Raw genomic sequence first — 11,105 nt, 5'->3', positions numbered from 1 at the left:
AAAAAAAAAGCAAGAACAGCAATGAAAAACAACAAACAGCATAAAAGTAACAACTAACTCTCCCTCCTGAAAGGTATGCTAAGGCAGATGAAAGAGAGGGAGGTGATATGGGATAACCAGCATAGCTTCACCAAGGGCAGGTCCTGCTTGATGAACCTCGCTTTCTTATGATGGTGTAACTGTATCAGTGGACAAGCAAAGAGCTACAGATGCCATCTGGATTTCAGAGAGGCCTTTGACATGGTCACCCATAACATTCTTCCCTACAAAATGGAAAGATATGAATTTGATAGATGGACTGTTCAATGGTTGTGAGACTGTACCCAGGGAGTGGTGGTCTATGGCTCAATTTCCAGATGGAGATAGGTGGCAAGTTGTGTCCCTCTGGGGTCATTGCATAGAGATTAATACTCTAATTTCAATCACATTGACAGTGGGATTGAGTGCACTCTCAGCAGGTATGCAGATGACACCAAGCTGTGTAATGCGGTCAACATGCCCAAGGAATAGGATGCCACCCAGAGGAACCTGGACTTAGGTTGTAAACACCTAGACAGTACACTGTGAGAGTCCTATAAATACCTTTATGTTGTACCCAGATCCCTTCAAAGCACTTTTTTATTAACACAGATTTTTTTTCCTGCCCAACTTGTACATGGAAGAACTTAGTATGATGCAAATATGTCCAATATTATGTGTATGAGCAGACAACCACACAAAGAAACGTGCAGCAAAATGCAAAATTCAAGCAGACACGTGCACTTTTTTCTTTTAAACAAAAGAATCTGGTCTGATGGTATTTTATAGAAGCAACTACTTCCTATTCTACATAAAATGATTCTGCAGTCTTAGTTCTGCCATTGGTTACATCAAGCCAACACAGATTTAAGACCATGACCTTCAGTGCAGTTACTTCAGAACTACACTGATAAACAGGAAGTAGATCGCATCCTTTAGACTCATGGACTTGGCCTCTGACAGAAGAAATCTGGCAAATCTAGAAGGAATGGTTTAATCTATTAACTCCCCTAGCTCCATATCATTCCTCTACAGATGTTATTACATCACATCAGACAGGAATGCATGACTTGGTTACTCCAGAGCAGAGAGCAGTACATCAGCTTAAAGCATTACTGAAGGTCCAGTCTATGTAAATACATCACAATATGAACTAAACCTATAAAGATCAAGGCTAACATTTTACCAAATCTACAGAGAAGACAGCAAGTTTTGGGTTACCAAACCTAATGCAGCACTACCTTCAAACACGCAGCTGCACTGATTTGCACAATAAGCATGAGCAAAATAGGTTTGTAACCCTTGCAAAAGATTAAGCACAAGTCAGACGTCCCAAGGCCTTCACTATCCTATATGAGATTATTTAATATGCAGTATGCAATTTATATTAAGAAAAAAGAAACCATTAGTAGAAACAGCTCAGAATTTTTTTTTTTTCCTCAGAGACCAGGAACAGAAACTTACTGCTTAAGTTTCTGCATCCAAGCTCCTACTGTCACAGAGTAATAGCATCCAATCATATATAATTTCTATGTGCAGGTAACCTCTGAAAAAAAGGCTATACCTGCCTAATCCAACCCTGTTAATAATTTCTCCCCAGTTTTCTATAGTGTTACTCAAAAAACATAAACAACATCACTGGCTAATAGAGAGACTTCCCTTCCCTCCACCTCGAATCAGTGTTCAAATATGGAATTTTCTTGCTAGAAAAAGTGAGAGGAAAATTATAAATGAAATTTGTTTTATTTGCATTTTCATGCCCACATTTATGATCCGACATGTGTTCAAAAACTGCTAATTAAATGCGATAACTGCAGCAAAAATCAAAACTTAATTTCATTTTTAAATATCCAATGAGCTAAAAAAAAATCAGATGGAAAATTCAAAATCTAACGTTTAGGAGTTGATGATAGCTAGCTCCGTGATATTTCATTTTCCCTTGGCACAAATTATCTGATGTACATACTGTCCTTGTTGTTGCTGTTGTTACTAACTCTGTTTAAAAGCTAGAAAATAAGAGAGAGATAAGAAAACATGACCTACAATTTGTTTATTGTGCTCAAACTTTCACTATGTTTCTGCTGTCAATCATGCTCTGTCCTAGCTAACCATTATGCATCTCTTCTGACTTCATCAATTCATCTGTGATGATGAGTGAGTTGTCAAAATCTATATGTAGCACACTAAATGGCTGTTACTAGTAAATTCAAGATAATAAATGTTTTTCTCATTACACAAGAAATCGCTTAGCAACAGTCAAACATCAGGAACGTATAGAGTTGCAATTAGACATTCAACTCAAAACTCTGTCCAGGTCTCTTTACTTGTATAAGCCCTATCTTACCGGAGAAAAATATTCCTCACTTCATAATCACGGCTCATTCATGTCATCGCTTTTTGGCATTACATACATTTATGAACAACTCTTTTCAAAGATGAAGTACAGGAGGAATAAAATTTAATCAAAAATGTCTGAGGGAGGAACCATCTCAAGAGCTTATTGAGAATTGCAGCCACTGCCATTGGACCAGCTTGGTGCATTAGTTTCACAAAAACAAGGTCACATTTCCTACTAGTTCTGTGTTTTTATTGTTCTCTTCTTTTAATAAAAAACACTAAAGATCAAAATAAGTTTTGTTACTGATATATATGAACTGATATATATGAATTATATATTTTTATGAGGGCTGCTCTGAAAGTAATGCAAACTATTCTGTGATGTTAGCCCACGATGCCAGAAGCAGATGTTGGTAGCATGACAGTAGAGGGCAAACCTTCCCACCAATATCTCATTACATTTTACTGTCATGTGATAGATGGCAACAGAGGGGCAGTCTGACAGAACGGTGTCTGACATGGAAGTTTGGATGATACAGAGGTGTGCCACTGAATTCCTCTATGTGGGAAAAAAAATGGCACCCATTGACATTCATTGGCACTTTGAATATTCATAGAAACCAAACAGTGGATGTGAGCACAGTGTGGTGTTAGGTGGTGTATTCCAGCAGTGGCAACAGTGGGTGACCTCTGCTGGTGCAGGTTTTTACGAGTGTGGCATGCAGGCTCTTGTTCATTCCTGTCAAAAACATATAGCTAACAGTGGTGACTATTTTGAAAAATAGCTGAGAATTTGTTCTATCAAGTGGTGTTATTGTGCTCTTTGTATCTGTTGTACTTTCCAAGGAAATAAATAGGAGGTATTACTTTTGGAGTGACTTTTGTGTATGTAGCCCAAAACAATTCCTGTTCACTCAATGCAGCCCAGGCAAGCCAAAAGTTTGGACACTTGTGACATAGTGGACAGGAGAAACTCAAGGTTTCCGAAAGTGTACTGTGTTGTGTGTATGGAGAGAAGAAAGAAATAGGTGGGACACACATAAAAAGATGAAAGTGCATCTATAAAGAAATCTTAAAACAAAAAGAGTAGTAATGAAATGGCTAGCGTGTAAGTTTAAAATAAAGTGGATTTTACATGAGATACTATTATCTGAGTAGAATCCTGTGCATCTTTCTTGTGTTTCCCAATACTTTCTGTAGCATGAGCACTCAGAAAAGACAGCACTAGAAATGATGACATCTTCGGTGCTTCTTTGGTTGCATCAACAAATCAGCTGCAGTGTCTTTCTAGCCCCACTCTCTGCTTTCCCTTACTTTCTTTCCCCTTCTCTTACGCACACACATTTGCAGTGCTACTGTAATCTAGAACTTCTGCATCTGCTGCTTGGCCAAAACATATTTGCAATTACATTAAAGCTTAATAATAATAATAACAATAATAACAACAACAATAAATAATAAAACAAAAGGAAAAACAATGGAAATGCCTAAACTTTCCTTTGTTTTCCCATCCCCCACATCATAAGAAATTAATTGCTTCTTTGAAATTCATGTAAAAGCCTACAGAGCATGGCGGTGATATTCAAGGAGGCATTTGGGAACAAGATAAAATAATAAATTTTAAGAGGAATACAATATGTTGTGCAGTACATCGAATAAAAGTACAGCTACTACGTAGGACGGTGCAATAAGTTAATCTTAGGTGTCTGTGCACAAAAGAAACTGCTTTTGTATCCCATAAATATACAGCCTTTCTTTTGCACCCCAAGCTTCCAAACACCTGTCTCTTTCTTGTTCTACTTGCTGGATAGATACTGGAAGCCCTCTAGGTTGAAGATCCAGCACCTCATTTTTCACCAATTCCCTCCTTACGTGTCTCACAGAGAAGTTTTAATTCATGGACATTGTTCAAACTAGGTTTATTTTTCTACTCCAGTGTTTCTGTACTTGTGTATGTGTCATCTAATGTAAGGGTTGCAGTGGTAATTGCTACCCTTCTGTGGAAACACTCAGTAATCACTGCAGCAAGCCTTGCATAACATCCAGAAAGCAGCTCACACTTGGCTCTAGACAGCCTTCATTTACATATTCAAATGTATTTCTGTAAAGTTGAACAAAATGCTTGTTTATCAGACAAGTCATACGTTCAAAACTACCAACTAGCATGTTCTCAGCCTCTTCGCCATAAAGTCCTTAGAAAGGAGCTAGAATTTATTACTAGGCTGCCAGTTATCAGTAAGCTGAAGCTCTTCTGCCTAGGGGAACACATGCTAAATCCATTCCCGGACCAAATCTAAAATTGTCCTAAAGCAAAATACTTATCCCCATTGCATAATCAGTTATATCCACTAGGGAAAAGACAGTACACAAACAAAATACCCACAAACACACACAAACAGAAAACCAGGGTAAAAATATCTGTTTCCCCTAGAGTAAAGATATCCTCGGGTTTGTTCCCATCTACAAATCTCACTAGCAGATTTGGTGCTTACAAATGCACTACTGATCCATTAAAATGAGGCTTAACAGCAAAGTAGCAAAATTTGCTGATGGCATAAAATTGTAAGTGATTTGATTTAATTAATCAGATAAAAAATAAGATGATTGAAGTCTTCTGAACAGAGCAAGCATCAAGGATCAAACTCTGCATCATGATTAGGGAGTCCTTTATCCAGTTGAATATATCTAGAGGAACTACTTACAAAAATTATTTACTGAATAGCTGACAGTGATAATGCCCGAGAGATTAAATAATGCAAATAGAAATATATGCAAACACATACATTTCTTTTTTAAAGGGAGCTTACCTCCTGAAATGGAAAAAAAATCTACAAGGAATTGACAATAAATGAGTAACAATTTCTCACAGCCAAAAAAGGTTATGAAAGCAGTAAAAAGTGGAATCTTAATTAAAGGAAAGATTCAAAAGCAAGTAATAACCAAATAATTAAAATGTATTAAAAAAAATAGAGAATTTGGAGTGTGAAAAAAATCACAAGGAAAGCAAAATACATTGGGAAAAAAGATGAAAACAGGGAAATTGAAAGAGATCAAATTGAGATGAAAGAAGACTAAACATTACTTGTCATCTTAGGACAGTCAAAAGGAATATTTCTTTATGTTGCTGTTTAATATATCTTTTGCTTAAAAAAAAGTCAAAGCTATTCACAAAGGAAAAAATTGCTAAAGGATATGTTTCAGAAAGGTGTTGGAACCTATATGTTAAAAAAACAAATCTGCTCACTGACAAAAACAAATCTTTCTTCAGATTGCATTTCTGAAGGTCACATTAAAAAAAAAATGTTAGGTGCATAAAACAGAGCAAAGGCAAAACCAAAAGCAAACAGACCTCGGGCTGCAATCTCCCTCTCCCTTGCTTTACTTTCCACTCACAGTTGCCACCTAACCTGGAAGGCATCTGAATGCTATATGTGTGTCAGTATCTGATCTGTAATCACCAGACAATAACTGCATGCTCAGAAGAGTTTCGGGTCTGTACAGCACCATCACCAGTAGGTCACTGACACCATAGCTTGAATGGGATTCAGAAATGGGAGATCCTGTACATAAATCCACTGAAGCGCCAGGGTGGTAGCTATCTCTGAGTATACTACAAACACAGCTGTAGCTCTTCCCCTGGCTTCAGGATTTTTATATTAAATTCTGCATTATGCAGGCCTTGGATCAGATACACAAGCTGATCTGAAAGAAAGGAAAAGATTCAGGAGGACCATACAATTGTAGCCAAACACCAAGCAGGGAATTCATCTCCTATGAAGGTGTCTAAGGTTCCTCTACACACAAGAGAGAGCTAACCAACATAGTCAGAGGAGACCAGAGAGCAGCTACCACCCCACAGCAGATGTGCTGGTGAGGTGGATCATTGCTGACCAGCTGATTCCACCATGGACTGCGATAGAGTTTGGACACCAGCCTAAGATTAACAGCTAGCTGCTGACACCTGCAGTTAAGTTAGAAATATCATATTATAGATTACTTGCTCCTGTGCTGCCTCACGTAATTCCTGAAAAGTCTACCTTCCATGCTGTGCAATAGGGCAGATACAAATGGAGAGCATACATATCCAATCCTAGCATGGCATCAAGTGGAAAGGACCTCTAAGAACAAGCGCAATCACAAACCCACCACCACTATGCCCACTAACCATGTCCCTCAGTGCCACATCTCCTCAGTTCTTGAACACTCCCGGGGATGGTGACTCCACTACCTCTCTGGGCAGTCTATACCGCTGCCTCACTGCTCTCCATGAGAAGAAATTCTTCCTAATATCCAACCTGAACCTGCCCTGGCACAACTTAATGCCATTATAGAAATGAGCCCTCCCAGCTGAGAAAGGCAGCCAGCACTGAAGTTTTCCAAGTCCTGAAAAAAAGTATTCTCACTGTGTTTTTAAAAATGCAAAAGATACATTCAAACTTTCTCACAAAGGAATTCTGGTTCACCCCCAGATAGGGCCTGTATCTCTCACAAGCCTGCACAGCTGCAAATCTCAGACGTATCCTCAAAAGAGGAGATCATGCTTGAAAGAGAACTAAATCTCTACGTGTCAGACCTCTTCCCATGATTTTGTATGGGCTGGCTTCAGATAGGATATAAAAATATTTAATACTGCACCCTCCTAAAGTGCCAAAACATGGACCTAGCCCACTGAAAAATCTGCTTTGTAAAATCCAGTTATAAACATCTTTTCCAATATCTATCTTTTTACTTCCTGAATCACAAATGCACCCAGATAATAACACTAATTTTCAAATTTTCAATTGAAGAGTATTCAACACTTTCTTGCAATACTTATGGAAAGATTTAAGCAAAAAAGAAACCATGCATCCCAGGAGCAGAAAGGTCACTTCATGGCAGACAGTAACCTCAATAGTTCATCATTTCCTCCCACTTAAGATTTATATGCTTGAGTATGCTTCCCCATTACTGAGCTGTTTCTGCTTTGAAACTTACTGAAAAGTACAATATTTTCATGAATGGCAAAGAAAATCGTATGCCCAAGTTACAATATGCAACACTCTAATAAAAGTCAAGGTCATTTCAGGAATGAAGGTGAAACAGAACTCCTCAACATCCTGTTTTTGAATTCATAAACAGAACAGTCACAAAGTGAAAGTTTTTTGTCCAACAGGAATAAATCTAGAGTTACGAGGTTAGGAAAATGGTCTCAGCTCTCACTTTCATGTACAAAATTACATGAAAAGAAACTGCAAAAGAAGAGATATGCCTGAATTTTGTTCTGAGGAAGAATTAGAAAGGAGTACAGAGAATAGCATAAAAATACTCTGATATTAGTATGAAATATTTTAATCCACTTTTTAAATGAGGTTTACGTCTTTAGAGCAATGTGCCCTTGCAGCTAAGAAGGCTGATGGTACTCTTGGCTGTATTAGGCAGTATGATCATTCCTCTCTACTCAGAACTGGTGAGGCCACACCTGAAATACGTGTCTAGTTCTGGGCTGCTCAGTACAAGATAGATGGGGATACACCACAGTAAGTTCATCAGAGAGCCACCAAGATGATCAAATAATCAGAGCATAATTCCTACAAGGAAAGACTGAGAGAGCTGGGATTGTTCATCCTGGAGAAGGCTTGAGAGGTTAAAGCTAGCTATTTTCAAACCGGAAAAAACAGTGCATTGCTTGCCATGCCAGAGCAGACTCTAATCCTGCCTCCTATAAACACAACTTTTTCAGTACTTTCAGATACTGTTTTTTTTCCCCCCCACTGACTGGTGAAATACAGCTACTTACAATGGAACTTTAATGTACTTACAGACAGTTCCTTCCTCATCACTGCAGGTGACCAGCCGATGTCCTGAATCAGAAGCAATAAAAGACTTTCAGCAATGGAAAAAAATGCATAGAGAAAGAAGAGTCTTACAGAAGGAAGGAATTGCTTATTAGGGGAAAAAAAAAAAGAAAGCTTGCAAACAATCACCATTTGTTCAAGAATACAGAGCTTTGCATTTCTATAATCTTTTACCAGACTACAATATGGAAAGAAAGCCAAAAGCTAAGCACAAATAATATTAATAAATACATGACAAGTTTTTGGATAATGTTACTCCTGAATACCAAACATTTGTTGTCTAAGACAATGTCCTATTAAAGTTTTCTACACGATTCAACATACACATTCCCTGAGACAAAGTGAACTTGCAGAGTATTAACTTTGATTTTCATAGGAATAAACCCACACTCTAAATGTAGCTTTCTGAGCATTAATAAATTTAACTACACAAAAGTGCAATATAAAAATGATGAGCTAGTATTTTTTTAGGCTAGAAACATTTCATTTTGAGCCATAATTTCTCATCAGCTTTACAAGCAATATCAGATGCAGTGGCAGGCTGAAGAAGGTCTTTGAACTCGGTTAGGTATGTAATAGATGTTCATGTTTTCATACTGGATTAAAATAAATACAAAATGTGAGATAACAAGGCAATAGAAGTTGATCATATCTTACCATCTTAAGCTATTCATTTCTTAGAAATCCCACTGAAGACAGCCCAGAAAAAAAAAAATAATAATAATAAAAAAATCAATCTTGTAAAACACTACCCATGTGCTCCCAAAGAAATTAAATTCAAGTTTGGTTACTTCTTTCCAAATCTTGTGTGGCATATACAAAACACCTCATTTTGTCAAATCTGTTTACGAAAAATTCAAAGAAATGTGGAAAGTATTTGGTAATATGAATCTTTAGATCATAAAGACATGAATCATATAGATATATTTTTGACAGTAGAAAGATGTTTAACACCCTTGTAAATTAATGAATAGTCCTAAAAATAAAGCTATCCCCCTCAGATTACACATTAGCAGCTAACACAACTTTGCTTGCTGTGCTTAAAGCTAACTAGATTTGGGCAAACTTGATGGTTGTACAGCTTTATCTAAAACATCCAGTTTTAAAGTCAACAAGAGAGCTTGACTTTATGCTGGGAAAGAGCACATTAAGTTAAGAACAGAAGTCACAAAGGTTTATGAATAAAATCAACCGTGAGCAAAGAGATGCAAAGACAATTATCCTTCTGCTTCACAGCTCAAATTTTAAATCAAATGTAACATCTTTGAGAAAGGAACAGACTGCTGTAGGGAAACAGTAGGTGACCTTTATATGCACAGTGATATTATCAGCCTTAGCAAAGATGTAATCCCTTTACCATGAAGATGCCTGCACCAAAGCAGAGAATGTGTATCTGTGGTGGAAATGAGCAGCTTCCAACAACTGCAGAGATTTAGTTTCCACATCCAGCTTCATTAATGGACTCCTGTAGTTAGTACTTAAGCTTACTCCCTCACCAAAACTTCAGGGAGACAGTCTTAGCCACAGTTGCATGAATACTGTTCCCAAACGCTGCTCTAAAGTGATGAATATGACTTCAGAGTTTTGGTGCAGAGGTCACTGAGCTGCTGCATACAAAGGCCAGACTCAGTTCAGGGATAATAAGAGCTAGAAAATAATTTCTATTGAGCAGCTAATATCTCTTAGGTTGGACACCTCAGTGTCCAAGAGCTACTATCAAATGGACACAGCTGATAAATTTCTACCTTGGCTAAAGAACAGGGGTCAGTCTGGCTGCAGAGGATGTTAAAGAGGGACAAAGGGGCTGCAAGTTCCTTCTACACGTTCACCATAGCTCCCTGAAAGATCTGGAGGTCATGCAGGGGCTGTGCAGCTGTTTCCTGTGGGAAGACCAACCAAGAACACAACACAGTCCCACTGTGGACAAGTGATGCTTGGCTTGCGAGAGCACAAAGCAGCTCTCACTCCCCAGAGTGACAGGGCAGCAAAAAACCAAGTCCAAGATCAACCTGAGAAATCCAATTTGAGAATAGTAGAAAACTCAACAGGACACAGACTTACTTATGAGAAAGGCTGAAATGCAGCTTCTGGGCTCACGAGCAGAGAATGCTGATAAAAAGCTAGATGAGTCCAACTAGAGCCAGTAAGGCCCATTGGTGACATCTGTAAAGGGAAGTAATCAAATTAAAACTGAAAACTCAACATTAATGTCTTTGAACTTTGGTTCAGTACTTTTTGCTTTGCTGAAAGATAGTAATCACATCACTTTAAGAACCTCTTCCCTCAACTTCTAAAGTCTCTTCTGATTTATGAGCTCTACTCAAATTCTTGCATCACTTCTGTTCCATAATTCCGTATGGCACAGATGAACTGGTTTGGACTGATTTTATAGAATCTGAGCTAGTTCTAAAAATGAATTGACTATCAGACCTGAGACTCTTCAGAGACATGTCTACACTGCAGACTGTATAATAATTAGGTATTCTGTTGATTGATATGCATATTTATGCTGTGGAAAAAAATTGCAGTGTATCTGCAAAACATAGAGATACGAAGTGCCATCATGATGATAACTGGTTGTCAAAAGTAAGCAAATTAATTAAGGTTATGAGCAAAACAGCCACTGTCTGTTTTGTTGAAAAGTTTAAAAAAGGCTGGCATTGCTTCCCACCACTAAAGTGCTAATTAAATAACTTTTTGAAAAAACTCATGAGTATTAGGTTTTATTTACATACCAAAGAACGGAATTGACTTGCATACAATCTAAACCTTAATTAACTGCTTGTTGTGTTCTCCTTCTCTCTCCCCATAAATATTACACAAATACGCGTATCTGCTCAAAGGCAAGAAGATCCTCTGCCCTTTCTAAAGGCCTAAGGAATACACAATCACATCACACTTAAGACTACAAAATGT

General features: G+C 37.8%; 1 long non-coding RNA gene across 1 annotated transcript in view; it reads right to left on the bottom strand.

Annotated features, from left to right (window-relative positions):
* Positions 1-10,347, bottom strand: part of LOC104910162 — a 20,311-nt gene extending 9,964 nt beyond the window's left edge. Inside the window, exons 1-2 of the long non-coding RNA XR_004159370.1 lie at positions 10,251-10,347; positions 8,154-8,195 (exon numbers count right to left, since the gene is read on the bottom strand). This is a non-coding gene — a long non-coding RNA (uncharacterized LOC104910162). The remainder of the gene's footprint in view (positions 1-8,153; positions 8,196-10,250) is intronic.
* Positions 10,348-11,105: the final 758 nt, after the last annotated feature.

Source organism: Meleagris gallopavo, chromosome 3 (assembly GCF_000146605.3).
Source record: "Meleagris gallopavo isolate NT-WF06-2002-E0010 breed Aviagen turkey brand Nicholas breeding stock chromosome 3, Turkey_5.1, whole genome shotgun sequence".
NCBI classification, from domain to species: domain Eukaryota; kingdom Metazoa; phylum Chordata; class Aves; order Galliformes; family Phasianidae; genus Meleagris; species Meleagris gallopavo.
Note: the sequence above shows the minus strand (reverse complement) of the source record. Positions and strands in the feature narration are given on the sequence as shown.